Source organism: Panthera pardus, unplaced genomic scaffold (genome assembly GCF_024362965.1).
Source record: "Panthera pardus isolate Hobbes unplaced genomic scaffold, ASM2436296v1 HiC_scaffold_7, whole genome shotgun sequence".
NCBI classification, from domain to species: domain Eukaryota; kingdom Metazoa; phylum Chordata; class Mammalia; order Carnivora; family Felidae; genus Panthera; species Panthera pardus.
This window is the reverse complement of record NW_026527002.1, coordinates 15,613,840-15,628,849: the sequence shown is the minus strand read 5'-3', so window position 1 is coordinate 15,628,849 and position 15,010 is coordinate 15,613,840. Positions and strand designations below refer to the sequence as shown.

The following is a 15,010-nucleotide window of genomic DNA, read 5'->3' as shown; positions in this document are numbered from 1 at the left end:
TGTCTCTTATTAGGGGAATGTATAAAGTATTGTTTATTGAAATTATGGGAAAATATAGAGCAATTAAAATTGTGACCTAGATTTGCAGGTATTAGCATGAATAAATTGCACAAAGAAACATGTTAAGTGCAAAATATATGTAAATATTATATATGGCATGATACTACTCATGGCAAATACTGGAGAAACAAACTACTCATATGCATGTATTATTGATACCTGCATCTGTATTAGCACATTTGCAACGGGATGATACATACCAGTTTCAGAGTAGTTGTTAACCTTGTCAAGGAGGGAAGTGGAGTGGGGTCAGATGTTCCTGAAACATTTTATCTTAGTTTTTAAAAAGGAGAGAGTCATTTGATGCAAATATAATGGATTCATTGGTGAATCCATGGATATAGGTCATGTATTACTTTCTGCATTTTTGTATATTTCAAACTTTTTAACAAATAGATAAGTGCCTTATTTTATGCTAGGCAATTTTACTAAGTGAAAAACAAAATATATGACACAAAAATAGACACTCAGATCAATGGAACAGAACAGAGAACCCAGAAATGGACCCACAAATGTATGGCCAACTAATCTTTGACAAAGCAAGAAAGAGTATCCAATGGAATAAAGACAGTCTCTTCAGCAAGTGGTGCTGGGAAAACTGGACAGAGACATGCAGAAGAATGAACCTGGACCACTTTCTTACACCATACACAAAAATAAACTCAAAATGGATGAAAGACCTCAATGTTGGACAGGAAGCCATCAAAATCCTCAAGGAGAAAGCAGGCAAAAACCTCTCTGATCTTGGCCGCAGCAACTTCTTACTCAACACGTCTCTGGAGGCAAGGCAAACAAAAGCAAAAGTGAACTATTGAGACCTCATCAAAATAAAAGCTTCTGCACAGCGAAGGAAACCATCAGCAAAACTAAAAGGCAACCAACAGAATGGGAGAAGGTATTTGCAAATGACATATCAGATAAAGGGTTAGTATCCAAAATCTATAAAGAACATATCAAGTTCAACACCCCAAAAACAAATAATCCAGTGAAGAAATGGACAAAAGACATGAATAGACACTTCTCCAAAGAAGACATCCAGATGGCCAACCGACACATGAAAAAAATGCTCAATATCACTCATCATCAGGGAAATACAAATCAAAACCACAATGAGATACCGCCTGACACCTGCCAGGCATTAACAACTCAGGCAACAGCAGATGTTGGGGAGGATGCGGAGAAAGAGGATCTCTTTTGCATTGTTGGTGGGAATGCAAGCTGGTGCAGCCAATCTGGAAAACAGTATGGAGGTTCGTCAAAAAATTGAAACTAGAACTACCCAGGACCCAGCAATTGCACTATTAGGTGTTCATCCAAGGGATCCAGGTGTGCCATTTCGAAGGAACACATGCACCCCCATGTTTATAACAGCACCATCAACAATAGCCAAAGTATGGAAAGAGCCCAAATGTCCATCGATGGATGAATGGATAAAGAAGAAGTGGTATATCTACACAATGGAGTCTTACTCGGCAATCAAAAAGAATGAAATCTTGCCATTTGCAGCTACGTGGATGGAACTTGAGGATATTACGCTAAGCGAAATTAGTCAGTCAGAGAAAGACAAATGTCATATGACTTCACTCATATGAGGACTTTAAGACACAGAACAGATGAACACAAGGGAAGGGAAGCAAAAATAATATAAAGACAGGGAGGGGGACAAAACATAAGAGACTCTTAAATATGGAGAACAAACAGAGGGTTACTGGAGGGATTGTGGGAGGAGGAATGGGCTAAGTGAGTAAATCATTGTTGCACTATATGCTAACTAATTTGGATGTAAATTTAAAAAATAATGAAATAAAATAATAAAAAGAAGGAAAACAAAATATAAAGATGTGAGTGGAAAGAGAAATCATACACTGACACATACGTAGAAACATTTTGTTGGAAGTGTGTTTGCTGCCTGGGGAGTTCTGCAGTGTAATGAGTGAGTGTGAACAGCCCTCTTACCCTGCCTCTGTCAACAAAGATATCTAAACCTGAACCCAGTGCTTGTATCTGGGGAGGCAGTGAAGTGAACAAAGTCACTTTTTCTATTTAAATCCCATGTGCAGGCTTTCTTCCTTTAGGACCTCGGCCAGCAGTGTGCTCACGGAATGGACAGTGGGCCTGCCTGGGGCCCCCCATGGACAGCAAGATGCAAGCACAGCTGTGTCTGAAAATACCTTGGTTTGGGAAATGGAAATCTGGGATGCAGGGCAATGAGGCAGTTTATATTGAAGCCAGGAAGCTCTAAATTTCCTAACATAAAGACAACCCCGCCTGCAAATGCTGAGAGCCATCCCTTCCTGTTGTAAGCAGGGAAGTCAGAAGGCCTCTGACCACACGTTCTCTTTCTATTGGCCTTAACCCTCTCACAGCTGGATGGGGAGGATTCTGGGAAATAGCACATCCCAGACGAGGGATGCTGTGGTGCCAAGGGGTTAACAGGCACTTCGTGTGAAGTTTTAATATTCCACAAATGAAATGTGCATGTGGAATGGGAAAAAAAGAGGAAAAGATTATATTTGTCAGCTGGGCTGCCATATGTTGTTCTGGCCGGAGCACAGCAAAAATGGTGACAATTCTTTCCTGAATGAGAATCTCTGTCAACTCCTGATTTCATGCCTTTCTTTGGACAAGCAGGAGCTTTCTTCATGACTGGGCAGAGTCTGAGATTTTTCATATGTGTGGGGGCAATCTATGTCTACCCCTAAAAGGTAGAGCCTTGGCATTGCATGACTTGATTTTCAGGAGGTAGAAAAAAGCAGGAAAATCATAAAATTCATCTGCATATTTTCTTCTCCTTCTTTTTTTAAATGGAATTGGCCCTCAGGGTAAAAACAGTCCTCTGAAAGCACAAATAGCTAGCTGCATGACAAATGGAGAGGAGGTTATATTGGCAGAGATCTGTTAGTTCTTACTAAAAGTCATCATCGGTTTCACAGAGTTGAAACTTTTGTCATACAAAGGGCTTTTCTTATTCATATTCGGTGGGTTATGATGCCTAGGTTAGTAACAAGTAAATGTTTAAGTGTATGTGTTGTAAGAAAAATAAATGAGATTCAGGCTTGGTGTGAGAGGGTGCTTCTTTTCTAGTTATATATTTCTGTCTTAATTTGTGTTTGAAAATGCCACACTGGACAAAATTACTTTTTTTTCTTTAAATAATGTTTTATGGATCCTTCTTACTGATTTTCTAAGTAATATGATCTAGGAATTTTAAAAATTATATAAAACATGGAAGAGACAAAAATGTCCCATCATCCCACAATCTAAATATTTTAATATATTTTTCCACACTGTCAATAAATAAGTAAATGTATAAATAAATTTTACAAAATTGACATCACATTGTTAAAGGTTTTGTTGTCAATATAATTCTTAATAGTTCCTTATATTCTATTGAGAGGATGTTCCTTTCATTGTTAACTATTCCCTATTATTGGGCATTTGGTTTCTAAGTTTGTTTTTCTGTCACTGACAAGTAAGACAAATAATCCTTTTTCTTGCATGAATGTTCTTTGCAGAAGATGGCACTGTTTGTTAGAAAAGCAAACAAGGGTACCCTTGATCAGTTAAGGCATAATTTAGAATTTTACAGCGATAGTGCTAACTGAGCTGACATTCTCTGGGGAGGAAGAAGCATTAAGAGAAATGGCTGTGGGTAAAGCCTGGAAAAATGAGAGATGAAAAATGGGGCCAGAATCAGATGGTGGTGAAAACCCCCAGACTCCATACTGAATGGGGAGATAATCTGAAGAGAGCATCCCTGCAGGAATGAGATTCTTCCTTCTCTCCAGTCCGTATAGGTAGAGTGAGCCCAAGTACAGCAGATCATTTCCTGAAATCTAAGAAGGAAGAGCAGAGAGCAAGTGCCCCAGCCAGGTCTGCACAGAGCCTCTGTTCCTCCCTCCTCTTCCCTCCATACCCTGCTTGGGCTCTGAAAGGATGCACAGAACACTGAACACTCAGCATTCCAATCCTAGTGTGAGGAAAAAGAACAGAACATGGATGATACAGAAGACACATCAAAGGGAAATCATTCATGCCATAGCAGAGAAAATAGAAAACAGAAATGAGGACCTAAGCATGGGCCACATGAAAAGGGATAGCAAGGTAGCTAGGGCAAGAGTGCTCCGAAGAGGAGGAGGGAGAGGAGGGAAGAAATGATCACTGAATGTGATCTGGCAAGGAACTAAAAATAATTCTTCATGAGCATTTCCTACTTTAAAACAACCTAATTAGAAAATAAATAGCTCAAAGATGATGATGAAACACAGAATGAGAAGGAAAGGGAAATAGCAGACTCAATAGTTTTAGGATCAACCCAGTATCATTAACAAGCTAACGAAGCAGATAATAAAAGCAGCTACCATTTATTGAACATTTAGTAAATTCGACACTGTCCTAAGTGCTATCTATTGATTACTTTCTTTAATACCCATAAAAATACTATGAGTAAATAGTTTCTTCATTATCAATTGAGGAAACTGAGACTCAGTGTGGTTAAGTCACATAAACTCACTAGAAAGTGGCAGAGGCAAGATTTTAACCCCAGACATATCTATATCACTATATATGTGTAGTTGGATCAGAGTTATTAAAATCCAGTATTTCCTTCCATCCATCCATCCATCCATCCAAGCATCTATCTATCCATCCATCCTTCTATATAAACAGAGATGAAATTCGTAGAATACTAACGATACCTATTTCTGGATGATTTTTTTTTTCTTGATACTTTTCTGTACTGATTGAACTTAAGCAATATTTTTATCAACTTTAGAAAATGATTGAATGATGTATTGTAATACAACAACGATAGTAATATCATGATTGTAGTCTTTCTACTCTTATTCCTAAATCATTTATTTAATAATTCACTTCCTTATTTATCTTCCAGTGCTCTAAACATTTTATGTCACTTCCTAAAGAATATCGGAGATTGTGATACAATATTATTTTAATGTTTCAACATTTAAAAATGTGTCAAAACACCAGCCAGATCATATTTTAGTTTTAGACACTTGAACAGAAACTTCTGAACCTGAATCCCACCTACAGTCCAGTGAAAACTATATTCCTTCCCTATATATGTGGTATAATTTGCTTTTTAAGCTTAATTATTGTTTCTCTTCCCCACTAGAATGTAAGTTTTATGAAGGCAGGGAATTTTGTGTGCTTTGTTGTATGCATAACACCTCGAATAGAGCCAAGTATCTAGGATGTATGTGCCATAAATGTTTGTTGAATGAATGAATGAATGAATGAATGAACGAATAGAAATGGACTTTGTTAACAGAAAGTAAAGTGGACTAAGATTCATAGAACTGTTGACTCCTTGAAGGGAACTTCACATTTAAGTACTATTCAACTTGATTTTAATTGTCCATATGACAGTTTTTCACATTTAAATGATAGAATACATTTAAAAAAATACATAGTGAACATGCATTTCAAATACTTACAATATTCCAAAGCCTGTATATCACATCCACACAAACATTCTTCTTAAAAGATTTCCTTTGTGAAAGGACAAAAGCAAATGTGCCTGTATATGGGAGGGAAAGTCCTGTTTTTCTGCAGCCATGTGCCAGTAAAAGATGTTCTTGCAGAAGTCCCAGAGTGGCAGGCTTGAGGACCAGGTGTGCTTCACAGAACTTCCATTTGATTTCATTGCCACATTAAATAAAAAGTTTTTTTTTTTAAATTTTGGTTTTCTAGTTTTTCTTGAAAGTTGGCAGAATTGGCTACACTGGATCCACAGTTTCACATAATAACTGGCTGTTGCTAAGTAGCTATTGCCACTGTTAGACCATAACTCCACAATTTGCCACAGTCCATACCATTCCATAATGTGTTCCTGACCATCTTGTGCCTGGATCACTTGCCCATTTCTGTAGGCACTTGAGTTTGCCATCCATGTTCCATATATGCTCCCAACTTCCCCCATGACTTGTTGCCTCCCTAGAGCTCTGCCCTTCTGCTTTTTCTGTTTTTGACAGAATAGTTCCTTCTCATTATAGATACAGTTTAAAAGCTCTCCTTAAGTGTTTCCTAAGGAACTGATCTTGTGTCTTTTTTCAGTTTGACTTACCTTGTTGCATATATTTTTGCCATTTAAACCTGGATTTCAGATTGGACACAAAAACACTGGACTGCTCCCTCTGCCACACACCATTTTTCTTTCTTTCTTCCCCCCCACCCACCCTCTGCTTTTTTTTAGTAGGCTTCATGCCCAGTGAAGGCCCAATGCGGGCCTTGAACTCAAGAACCTGAGATCAAGACCTGAGCCAAGATTAAGAGTTGGATGCTTAACTGAGCCACCCAGGCACCTCTCTGCCACAAACCTTTGCCATGCCCTTGTAATCTTGCATGCATGGCTTATGTCTTATCTCAACCAATAATCTTTTATGTTAGAATTGGAGGAAAAAACTAAAAGGAGAAGTGGGAATGAGAAAAGGAGAAGTAGGAAGGGACATTCTGGATGAATTTATCATAACTCCTAAGTGGGGGAAATTGAATTAAAGGCATTTACAAAAGAATTATTTCACTACTACTTCTCCTTATCTTACCATATATACTTCAATGTTTTAAAAACATTTATTTGTAGAAATATAACAATTTTTAAATACTTCAAAATAATATAAAATATTTAAAAATTATTTTTAAATATTTAAAAATTTTATGATATATATGATTTTCCAATATTGTAATTTACTCCTGGCTAAACTTTTGTGGAATACTAAAGGCAGGTAGCAGGAAGAAGCAGAAAAAGTAGAACAGTATAGTCTTGGTCACACTAAAATTAGGTAATCAATAGGGTGATCCATCTCTATTTGCCTGGGATAATCTTAGTTTATTCCTACTGACTTGGCATAATTATTAATAGCATCACTTTTCACTCTCAAAGTGTCCTTGTTTGGATGATAAATTATATAGGCACTCTATTAATCAGGCCCTAAGTAATCACAAGCTATTTGTAATTTAATTGCAGGGACTTAGGGTATTTGTATTGTTTTGGTGGAAAATGGGGATATAGCTACCTAAATTGGAACTTATAAAATATACTAACACTTTTTTAAAGATTTTATATACATGCACACACACACACACACACACACACACACACACACAAAGCACTTCTATAGTACTGCCTTGTATTCTAATTATTTATTTGAATAATTTGAGTAACAATTTAAATAATTTATTCAAGTATTTCCATTAGCCTCCTTAGGAATACTCTTCCACACATGAGAATATACTAATCTTTAATTTCTTTTAATGCCTTGCAAACAGTTTTGCACTTAGTAGACACTCAATAAATATTGGTTCAATGGAATTGGATAAAACGCAATCAAATTAAGTTGTCCCATCAGGGATAATCTGTGTTGGTTTATCTTCTGATCCACAAACTGGGAGGTGCCAGTATGCCACTACAAATTTTACATATTTCACACTAAATAATTTTTTATGCCTCCTCATCCTTGCTACTACTATTGCTTGTAAAGCTCTAGTTGTGTATTGTTACAAAGCATTTCTTTTCTGAAATGGTTAAAAAAAATATGTTCATTAAGGCAAAATGTCCACTGGTGGCCTTGATTTCTTCAGATATATTGGACAGAAATGTTAGCATTTTTTTTTTTCTGGCCAAGGTTTTGATCAGAAGGACAACAGGGGACCACCAATAGGATGTTGGCCATAACTTGCAACTTTCATTAGTCAAAAATTCAATGAATAATTTTTTGGCCCTATACGGATTTCAAGAGACTCAAATAAGAACCACATAGAGGACCAACCTTTGAGAATCTGTGTATTTTGTATTTGAGTACTGAAACTCCTGGCCAACTGGCAAGGCACTGAGCTCTTCTAACAAGTTATAGGGTGGAAATTATTTCTCTTCTCACCCATCTGCTCTAGGAGCCATAGCTCATATTTAGAAGTAGCACTACTTACAGTGAAGAAAAAAAAGACCATCAATGGAAGTTAAAAAAGAAGAATAAAAGGCCATCATTGAAATAACAAAACAAATCCAATGATAAAAAAGAAGACAAATCACTTTGTAATATTCATGCAAAAGTCCTAATTTTTGTATTATTGCCACCTGGCATAATCAGTCTACAGAGATTCCTGTGCCATCTTTTGAAAAAACGACCAGGCACTTACTTTTAATGGTATGTGAGAGTATTTCTCTGTGATAAGAAAGCAATAGCCCTTCACTAAGTACGTTAGCAGAGGCAAAGGAGTGAGTTGCTCTATAGGGTGGGGGGGGGGATTCACCATAAATAGAGGGAAATATTCGAAGAAAAAAAGAGAGCAGAGAGGGTTAGGAAAAAGGAAAACAACGAAAACATTTCTCCCTTTTATTTTCTTTCATCAGCTTTGAGCAGCTAAAGGAATCAATCAGGTTTTCTTAGCTGGTTACATTCCTTAATAAGGTAATAAGCCCTTTGCTACTGGCAGGGGGAAATGCCATTTTTAACTCCTGCTACTGTGTTTACAGATGATAAAACTTTTTAATGGTGCAGCCTAGTTCACTTGGGCAGGTAAAGCTAAGCCAGGAAACTTACAATATAACAACTGTGAAGAGCCTGTTATTCAAAAGGAATGCCACATCCCACAGTAAGGCAGCTTCCCTCCCCCCCCCCCCTTTTTTCTTTTTTTAATATAAGCAAGACTAATGTAAAGTACTTTTCAGGAATGGTTTCATGTTAAGAACCATATGGAAATACCCTTTACTTATTACTTTGCAATCTAATGCTTTGGGAAACCAATTGTATTCAGTGGTCTAATTAGTGATATGACTTTTTTTTTTACATTTTTATTTTTTAAGTGATATGACTCTTCAAGTACATGTGTTTTCACTTAAGATTGGCCAATTGTTGAATCCTTCATCCTTTCATGGACAGGATATATTGATTTTATCCATGAGAGAAAAGGATACCTAATAAACCTCTGGCCTAGAAGAGAGAAAAATAGATCCAGGTAAAATATCTTGTTTTAAAGAGATTCATCACGGTGCATATACTTTTTATTTCTTGGAATTTTCTCATGAATTTGTCTTCTACCCTCATGGCAATTGATCTTCAAAAAGTGTTGGTTTGTTTTTTTTTTTTTTACTAGTTAAGGACACCTCTCTCTTTGTGTGTGTGTGTGTGTGTGTGTGTGTGTGTGTGTATCTCTTAATAGGGATGTTCTTAAATGTTTATTTTGCACATGTGAGTCATTCTGCAAGACCCAGACAAATGTCACCTAATCTGAGGTGTCCCCTGACTCTCTCACAGGATGAATTGCTTTCTCTCATGGGCCCCAGTTTTACCTTATGTGTAAAACTATAGTAGAGTTACCAGAAATGTGTGGAGAAGATCCACATGTGACCCCTTTAGCCTGGGGGAGTCAGAGAAGGCTTCAGAGAGGTGATATGGAAGCCTGATCTACAAGGAAGTGTGGTATCCCAGGTGGAAAAAGCATACTTTTAGAGTTCAGTGTGGATTAGCCTTTGCCCTCATGCATAGAGAAGAGTCCCCTAAGAGTATCTCCAGCAATTATCTGGCATCTGTAAGTACTTGATTTTTGTTGATGGATATATGATTGGATGAGTGCTGAGCTGAGATGTGCATGTTCCTTTATCATCCAGTCCCTCAAATGGGCTCAATTCATTTTGTTTAGATCCTTCATGTATATCAGAAAGCCTCCATGAATCTGGAAGTGCTAAGTGGCTTTAAAGGTATTCAATATCTCTATTTATTTTTCTGCTCTATCCAGAGGCTTTCAATGAGAGATTTTATTTCCATGGGGAGACAAAATTCCATACTTTCTGAAAGGTGTTGCTAATGATCTTGGTGTTCAATATATACTGACTATTCAGATAAGTTGGCATTAGATGTTTTAGAATATCATGTTAAAAAGTAGGATGTGTGGCCCTGTACTTACGTGATTTTTATATTTGGTTTCATCTTGATGAGTTTCAGGAAAAAAAAGCAGGAACAATTTCTCTGAATTTCATCACTGTATAAATGACAGAGGGATGATTTTAGTACTTCTCATTGTGACTAGATATCATGAAAGAGCCACATGGTTGTGTTCAAATACCGACTATTCTATAGAGGACTTCTAAATATGTCATCTTGTGGACCTTGACCCTGATAATTCGTGCTCCCTTTAATTGGAGACATAACTAGAACTGATAAGATACACTTTTGTTGTCTTTTGCAATGTACCATTCACAGATTTTTTTGAGTGCTTCATATAATCATTATATGTTTTTTCATATTCTCTTGATTTCTGTCTATTGCTGAGAAAACACTTTGATTTTCTGAAACATAAAAACAAACGGGGAAAGTAAGAACTCTTCCTTAGGTAACCTCTGAACAGAGGAACTTTGTGCATTATGCAGCCGAGGCCATGCCAAAATGCAATTTGGAGGGTGTCCAGCCCTTCATTGGAAAGTAATGGTTTTCACTGAACTGAGTTATGACCAGCTGTTTACAGACAGTCTGTGACATACTGATAGAGCAGAACACCGTATGTTGCTTTCCAAATCAAATGATACAAGAAGTGTGACAGAGTGGAGAAACATCTGTCATTAGCAATTTTCAGCACGCTTCACTAATTCTGGACAAAATACGAGTAATGAACTTACCGCAGGAAACTTCAAATACTACCACTGCCGAAACAAGGATATAAACAGCAAGTCCTCCTAATGGCTTCTAATTTAATTCATTTGCAGTAAGAAACAAACAAAGTGGGTTATTTGTTTTTGATCATAGGGTAGTAAACACTAATGCTGATCACAAATGCTTATTTTAATCAAAGAATAGGGCTTGTGAAATGCAACTTCCTTCAAGTTCAGATAGAAAGCTTTATGCCTTCTTTAATTGTTGAAACAGGGTGTGTTTCTGTTTTTGCAAGTAGTAGGGTTGGAGAATGCACCCTGACAGGGATGAAATCTTCCCCATGTGGTGTCTGAGTGGCACACTCTGAGCTTGGGGTTGCTAGGGCTCTGACAGATTTGTTGGACCTACAGTGATATTTACATAACATTAAATGTTCTTAGTCTTTCTACTAAGGAGCTTGTATAGAAGAATGTGTTAGGTCTTTCTCAAGCTGCTTTCCCCCACCACTTCTCATCTTGCTGTTTTTTTTTTCCTGGCTGATAATTTTCATTTTGCGGTCCCACAAATTTTCACAGTTCTGTAACGAGCGCATGGTCCTCATACAGCATCCACATGGTTCTCTACTGGTCGACGTCACACTGTTGATGAGATCTCGCAGCCAAACCATGTGAAGGCTGCAATCTGTGAGCATTTTTCTTTTGTATCTTTGCAATCAATTGAGCTATTAAGCCGTTAGCATTCAAGGCCTACTCAGCTCAGCTTACGTGCGTTTATCGCCAATACGGCAAAATTCCTAAATGGACAGAATTGAGTTTGACTTAAAAAGAAAAAAATGGAGAAAGGTTGTTATTCTTTATCTGAAGTTTCGACTAATGTTCAGAAAAATGGCAGTGTAAAATGCAGACATGAGATTTTGCCCAATCCGTTGGTGTTCTGCCGATGGGACCTACTTTGGACTGTATCCCAGAACAAAAAGACTGAACGCCATTCGGAACTGATGACTGTAAAATGAGTGTAGGAGGTCTTTGAGGAGCTTCTTAATTACAAAATTATTCATGATAAAATGGCACTGATCTCAAATTCCCAGTTTCTTGTAAATTTTAGTGTGGAACCACATAAAAATGGTTTATAGCTTTTTAACACCTTAGGTAAACCAGATCCAGCCTCAGAATGTTGTCGGGAAAATCATCTCCAAATACCTTTGAATATTTCACTCTTCTTCTTCTTCTTCTTTTTCCTTTTTTTTTTTTTAAAGGAATGACATACTGACTTATTTATCTTTTTTTAAGTGATCCCTAAATTATCTTATGGTTGAGAAGAAATATTCTAAGATATGTAAATGCTAAATTGTTCTGGTTTTTATAGACATCTGCATTGAAAAACAAAACAAAGCGAAAATATAGATGCCATTGAAACCCATCATTACGTTTGTGATCTAGATAATAAAGTAAGCAGACCCGAGCAATTCGCTAACACTAACGCTATTCTTTACATAAACAGTAAATGTTTAGATTTTCCTGTTCACTGACTAACAGCACACATATCATAAACACTAAGCTGTTATAGTACGTTTCGTGTGTTGATTCACTTTAACAGTTGTTAGTGTGAAGACAGGAAAAGAAAAGTGGGTGTAATGAGACCATGTGCAGTATGCTGTGAAAACAGAGGCCCTTATTTGGCATAATGGGTTGCACCATAAGGGCCATAAAATTGTGCATGTGTTAGTATCATTTTAATTATTACGGGTGCCACATGTTAAGCAGAATAGCGGAACTACTAAAACAGCTTCAAAATCCTTACTGCTGATCGCTGCATTTAATTACAAATAGGAACATTTGGAGATAGGTCACCATAAAACCCTTCTGTTGTCAAATGAGCTCAAATCTGATTTTTGTAATTATGTTTTTATACCACAGATCCTGTTGAATAACTATAGGGAATAAAATTTTAATAAGTGCTGATTAAATGTAGGTACATCTTGCTTCCTAAGAATATTTATGAATGCTTATCACACTTAAATCAAGGTACCATCACTATTTTCCTGTGGACAGTGCTTTGATCATTCAACCTTAATGCAAATAAGCTGAATAAATTTATGTGCCATGAAATATTGTTTTTTTTTCATTGAAGCATAAAAGCTCTGGATTTCAATTATTCATTCTGTTTGTGAACACTGTGTACTGTACTGTTATTCTCCAGAACCAAAGTGTTTTCATTATCCCACTACATGTCAGACTCAGTGGGATCTTGTAATTAACTTTCCTAAGGCAGGGTTTTATGGAGGAAGATGACAACTTATGTCGAGCTTTGGTTCCCTACTAGAATAAATATGGTGAGGGATGGTAAGTTTACTTTTTTACTCTGTCTTTTCTTTGGAATTACTTATTTTTTTGTTTTCTGGTTACTTGGGCTTTAAAAATCTTGAACACATTGTGTTCACCAAGAGAAACTGTTCTTTGGGGTGCCTCATACGTGTCATATCCCTGTTTTTTGAAAAATGGTTTTGAAACCTTGCATGATGGTTAGGCCTCCTACCTCTTTTGAACATGAAATTATTACTGTGTTTCCAATATAGATGAGATATGTAGGATGAACTGAAGAAGGAATTGCTAATGGGTAATGGCACATGAAAGTCATGAGTTATTACAAGGAACGAGGCCAGACACAGAGCTGGCATATTCTTATATTGCTATCCTTTAATGTTGGTGTGTGATCTCACAGATACTAAAACAGGTACACTTATAAACTATCCATGTGGACACATAAATTTGTGGTCTTTATAAGCTCAGAAAGCGTAAAATACTTCTTACTCTATAAAACAGAGAAGTTTTATCCTTTTGATCAATAACATTTCTTTAGAACATTCAAATCCCCTTGTATTTTCCAGAAGATCATTGTTGGAAAAGTTACTCATTGAATTTGTAGAAAAGAATCTTGCTTTACAGAAAAGATATTTTTGAGGATCACTAGAGAGTTCCATTTGCAAAACTTCCCAGATTATTGGTTGTCATTAAGCACTTGATCCATACTTTAGATAGCTGTTTTAATCTCCAAGTGGCTCTGCAGTCTAATCATTCAAAGAATAGTACATGTTTTCTAATCCATATCTCCATATCTGCTGTTTCAGATAAATGATATGGCCTGGAAGAGACATACACTACTATGAGACAGATGCCACCCCCATTGGTGGTTGTGTATCACTTCCTGAATACATCATTCTGATGCAGTACTTGGAAACAGGCTTCAAGGCTGCAAATCATAGACTGAGGGACAAATAGTGCTTCTCTTTGAGGTAAAAAATACAATATATGTATATATGGTCCTAAGGTTTCTGGGTTGGTCCCTACTTGAGATTTGCTACTTCCCCAGTGCTGGGTGTTTATCATTTGGATCTATAGTCTGTTAGTAATTGTCATTTTCAAGTGACGGAGGAGGGGACTCAACCAATACCAAAGGAAAAAGTTGCAAAGTTATGCCTCTATCATTTGAAAGCATCATTTGGCAGGGTCAGCTTATTTCTTCAGCTCAGTTCTGATAAACTAGACATCTCTAAAACTCAGGTGGCCATCTAGCACTGTGTTGAACTCTAGTAGTGATATACTTTAGGAGGTGCTAAGTGTTAGCTGGAATTATGTCCCTTTATGAGCAAATTAATTGTGGAAAATCTGAGAATCATTGAAATAACTCATAGGAATAGATAGGGAGAAAAACCCTGCAGATGCAAGAATCATTTACTGGGAGTAATCTTTAGCACAGTAATTCCATTAATTTATGTCCCTATAACCAAAGTGCAGGTTTTATAATCAATCAGAATAAAAGAAGGGGTAAGCAGAGATGAATGACAGATTGGAAAGAGAGAGGGAATTTCTCATTTTCCAAATTATGGAATAGAACAGATACTTTCTTGGATTGATACATATTTTCTGGTCTTCCTGGTTCTTCAACTCCCTGAAGGCAAGCTAATCATTTGATGAGCTAATCATCTATATCTCCAGCGCTGTGCACATTCCTAGTGTCAAAGGAATAAAAGGAACTTAGAGCTGGAAAGAGGTGACAGGTAAGTCAAACCCTTCGTTTACAAGCAAGGATATTTTTTCTAAATACTAATATAGTAAAGATCTAGTGGTGGCCATGAGTGCCTAGCAGTCCCATCGGATGCTTGCTGAGAGCAGAGTGCCAATCAACCCACTCACTGCTGTATATCCCACCACTCCACACAGTGCTGAGCAAGAGAAGTTTCTTAGTGAGTGTCTATTAGCTAAAAATTTCTGGATTATTTTACAAAATTGTCTAAAGAAAAATTTGTGATCAATCTTTGTTAAAAGCTAAATATTAGAAAAGAGGAT

At 36.9% G+C, this 15,010-nt stretch overlaps 1 long non-coding RNA gene across 2 annotated transcripts in view; it reads left to right on the top strand.

Annotated features, from left to right (window-relative positions):
• The window catches only part of LOC128775327 (uncharacterized), a 45,535-nt gene extending 31,551 nt beyond the window's left edge, over window positions 1–13,984 (top strand). For both annotated transcript variants that reach the window (XR_008419990.1, XR_008419991.1), the window contains exon 2: window positions 13,792–13,984. This is a non-coding gene — a long non-coding RNA (uncharacterized LOC128775327). The remainder of the gene's footprint in view (window positions 1–13,791) is intronic.
• Window positions 13,985–15,010: the final 1,026 nt, after the last annotated feature.